The sequence below is a fragment of the Pinus tabuliformis genome, chromosome 8, assembly GCF_031772625.1.
Source record: "Pinus tabuliformis cultivar Carrire ecotype Pingquan chromosome 8, CPIR1, whole genome shotgun sequence".
NCBI classification, from domain to species: domain Eukaryota; kingdom Viridiplantae; phylum Streptophyta; class Pinopsida; order Pinales; family Pinaceae; genus Pinus; species Pinus tabuliformis.
This window is the reverse complement of record NC_142294.1, coordinates 1481522213-1481527215: the sequence shown is the minus strand read 5'-3', so window position 1 is coordinate 1481527215 and position 5003 is coordinate 1481522213.

Here is a 5003-nt window from a genome sequence, read left to right as displayed (position 1 = left end):
TAGTCTGAAGTTTCATCTGCATACTCATCAATGAGTGGTGATGAAAAATTGGTAACAAGTTCATCTACTGGTGCATGCGAAATATCTTCGTCAAACTTTACACTCATTTCAATAAAGAGCTCTTCAGTGTGGATATCAAGCAATTTGTACCCTTTGACTTCATCAGAATATCCAACAAACATGCATGCTTTACTTTGAGGCTCCAAAGCCTTTCTCTTCTCTGGAGGAATGCGGGCCCATGCTCGAGATCCAAAAATGCGGAAATGACTAACTTCAGGTTGCATGCCAGTCCAAGCCTCAAAAGGTGTTTTTCCAGTAACAGATTTATGAAGAGATATGTTCTGGATGTATGAGGCACAATTAATAGCTTCGGCCCACAATTTCGACGGAAGAGATCTTGCATGCAACATGCAATTAGCCATCTCTTTCAAAGATCGATTTTTCCTTTCAGCCACGCCATTTTGCTGTGGAGTGTAAGGAACTGTATGCTGCAACTATATGCCTGCTTCATCACAAATATTCTTGATATCTTTGTTGACATATTCCATCCCATTATCTGTGCGGAGTATTTTGATGCGTTTTCCAGACTGATTTTCCGCATGCGCTTTGAAAATATTTAGATGTTGAAAAACTTCAGACTTGAGTTTCAAGAAGTAAACCCAAGTGAATCTCGTGTAATCATCTATAAATGACAACACATATCTTGCTTTGCTCATTGAAAGCACTGGAAATGGACCCATGAGATCACTGTGTACAAGTTCCAAAGGTGAAGAGGCTCTCCATGCATGCCCCTTCTCGAATTTTTCTTGTGGATGCTTTCCAAGAGCACATCCATTACAAACACCATCTGAAAATTCAATGGTTGGCAATCCTTTGACCATCCCTTGCTTACTAAGCTGTTGCATATATCTGAAATTCAAGTGCCCAAATCTCTCGTGCCAAATCCTACTTTCTTCATTTGCATGCGTAAGTAGCAAAATAGAATCTGATTGAGGAACAAAATCAGAAAATATATACAGACAAGATTGATCATTTACCTTGCCAGATGCAATCTTCAAATTGGTTTGCATGTCATAAATGCTCACGGAATCTGGGGTAAATTCCACTTTCCTTCTGCTGCCTGTGTGTGTCATCTGATACACTGAGAGAAGATTCAGAAAAAGCCTTGGAATATGCAAGACATTTTCAAAACTTCCATCTTCGAATTGCACTCTTCCTTGTCCAGTTGCTGCAACTGCAGAATTATCCCCCATGAGAATGGGAGGACCTCAGTATGCATGTAGAGAATAAAAGGATTCCTTTGAAGCAGCCATATGATGTGAAGCTCCTGAATCGATGATCCATTCTTGTGGTGCAGAATGAAGAGCAATCAAAGCATGCCCATTACCTCTTGGATCTGGTGCTTTTTCTCCAGACTTCTTCTTAGCATTCTGAGGAATGTGGTCTCCAAGATTGTGTTGCTGGAGTGTCTGCGTCATAAGATCTATAGTCTTCTTCATGCATGCAGATTCAGGATGAAAACCACGGTGGCAATAATTGCACATTGATTGCCCTTTCGTTCCTTTCCTTTTCTTTGAGCCGGATGATCCATCAGGGGGTTTGGGATGTCCTCCCTTTCTTGGATCAGGATCCTTCTTCCCTTTTCCTTTCTGATGGTCTTTGGAATTTGCCTTTCCTTTTGCATGCGCTTTGGAATTTTTAAGTGTGCCCATTTTGATGAGCTTATCTTGCTCATGCATCAAACAGTGAATAAAAGAATCCAGTGAGGGCATCTTCCAAGCTGCACCAGTTGCGGATCTGACTGTGTGGAATGTAGAGACGAATACTGCATACTCTGGACTAAGTTTTGATAAAATGGAAAGAATCAACTGATTTTCTTGCTTGGATTTGTCGATCCCGCATCCTTTCAGCTGAACCAACAAGGCTTTATACCTTGTGAAAAAATCTTGAATGTTCTCAATGTTTCTCGGATCTAATGAGTTTAACTCATTTTCGAGAATGTGACCTTGCATTTTATCCTGTTTTCCAAACAATCCTTCCAAAATTTTCCATACTACATTTGGAGTTGAACATGATTCAACATGAAATAGTAGTTCCGGAGAAATAGATAAACATAGGATGCCGAAGGCCTCGTCCATGCGATTGACATATCTTGTTTCCTCCATTGCCGATGTTGGTTCAACTTCCGTTTCCATGGTTATTCCAAATAAGCCTCTACTTCTGAGATGAAGTTGAATCTTTGGCTTCCATTCGAAGTAATTATATGGAGTGAGAATTGCCGATTGTGGAAACTTCAATTTAGACTCCATTCTTTGTTGTTGCTTCAATATTCTAAACCTGCAAATAAAATTTCTTGTGCACTGATTACAAATCCCTGTGCTCTGATACCATGTAAGATTTTTGAGATACACAGATCTAGATCTGCAAAACAATAAACAAGCTTGCAAGAGAAGGAAGGAAGCCAGCAAGAATTGAAAAAAGAATAAAAAAAAAATTATTCTACAATATTAGTTTTTGGAATAAATACATAAAAGAAACTAAGTTAAGCTTAGTTGTACATGCAATAACTAAAGCTAACTAAAGCTAAGTGTGCTTTATCTTATGTTAATGTGTACATGTGCCACATGCAAGCAATAAGTTAAATGGAGCTAACCTAGGTGCATGTACACCAACATAACTAGTCTAAGTGCATGTACACCAACAAGACCCCCTTAGGAATAATCTCCTCACATTTCTGGGATTGCTAGAGCTCATAACGATTCTTTTCACGCGCAGAAGAGATGACACCATACAAATACAGGACAACTCCACTGTTCCCTAGAACATGAACTTCAATCTTTTTCCCTAAAAATTCAAGTTAATATCTTAATATCGCCTTTTCCGGAACAACTGATGCCGTTAAAGCAAGGTGTTACTCACATTAAACTGCTGTAACGGTTTTCAGAAGTACTCAAACCAGAATATCTCAATTTCCCTTCCGCTCAGCACAACTCATATAAATACTATATATAGCTATTGAGTGTGGATTAACTCATATTCGCGTATCCTTCCTGACAGTTTGTAGACCAGTCGATGGCGTCTGCTGTCTGTCCATGTTTAGAATCTTCTCCGGTTTTTTCCACTAAATTTCTCGGGGGGCCATTCCCGAATTTAGCGTCTGCGAAGGAAGGCTGCTAGAAGATGCAGGGGAAGAGATTTAGTTGTAAAGGCACCTATGGCCTTTCAACGATCCAAACACTTGGAGCCATTCGATGATCCCTTGCCTTGGAATGTTAATTATAATATTTGTAAATTTTAATTTTGTCTAGGGCTCGTGGAAGGTGCAGCGGAGATTCAGGTGGAATTCAGTTGTAATTCTGAGGTGGGCGCATCTTGCTTGCAAAAAGGGCTATCCATGATCACGGATCGCACCTTCCTCAGTAAGGCAAAATGAAAATACATACTCTGATTTGGTATTCGAGCAATTTCTTCCGTGACCTGTCCACATTGACCATATATTTAAAAGCCAAATAATAATAATAAAAGAGGATAGTGAACAAATAATTCAAGAAAGTCATTGCAATCCTTAATGGAATCTAATGCTGACCTGCCCAAAAATAAACCAGATAGTCATGCCAAAACTTCATGCAATTCCTCTTTACAAATCTAAGGTGCTAATGTTGTGAAAATAAACCAGATAGTCATGCCAAAACTTCATGCAATTCCTCTTTACAAATCTAAGGTGCTAATGTTGTGAATATACTTGTTTTGCAACATATAATCCGTCATCAATTTTTTAATATTAATTGAGGTTAATAAATAAATTGTGATGAAGTGTATTATTGAAATATTTTTTTAATATTAAAAATAAATAATTTTTTAATTAGTTAAAAAATTTAATTAAAAATAATAATAAAAATATTAAAACTTATTATATTTTAACATTTTAATTTATTCTTTTGAATTAATATTCCACTCATGTCCCACTCCGTCATGTACTCTAGCCCCTAAGAAACTCCAATTATTTGATATCTTGAGAGTTATTACGTAACAAAAAATTAAAAAAGTCCACCAAAACATGATAAATAAAAAAATTATTAAAAAATAAATTATAATTTTTTTTAATAATCTATTTAGCATTTTATAATTTTTGGTACTATATTAGTTAACAAAATAATTTTATTTTTTTTTCTAGGTTAAGACTAAACTAAGTACCCACAGGGAATTGAACCAGTGACCTATCACAAGGAGTGCCTTAACAGTACACCCATTCACCGTCAATCCAAAGCCCCGTGGGCTACTTAACAAAATAATTATATATATATATATATATATATATATATATAAAATAATAATAATAATAATAATATAATTACATCTTTGATCTACTATCCTTGATCTATTTAATATAAGTTTTATGGTTAAATAATTTCTCAAATGTACTCCTACTTAAATATTGATGTGGTTGATAATTTGTTCACACTCACAAAAGTGTGTTTTTAAATAGTTTTTGATTTCATTAGAATTAGCTTTGAATATCATTACCTCTCCTAATTTTCATTTTAATTTACTTAATACAAACTTCGTTAATATTAAATAGTATAAATATGTTTTTATTTTTTAAAATATTGCTTAATTTTTCAGTGCTTCTACTCCATGAGTCTTAGACATGATTATTATAAAATTATTTAAAATAAATATAGAAAATAATTTCTAAATAGATAATCTTAAAAAAAATTCTAATTTGAATTATCATTTATCATAATATTATATATAACATTATCATTTATCATAATATTATATATAACATGAATTTATTTTATAGCATAAAAACTAATTTTAAACCTAAAATAGTGTTGAATCACACAGTTAAATTTAACTACTAACAATTATGTTTAAAAATAAATTTTACCAATAAATATATTACATAATAATACACTTTTAAAATTTACACTATAATCATGAGACCTCAAGTGCAATATCATTTTTTATATATTATATATGTTGTCACATCTATACTTTCA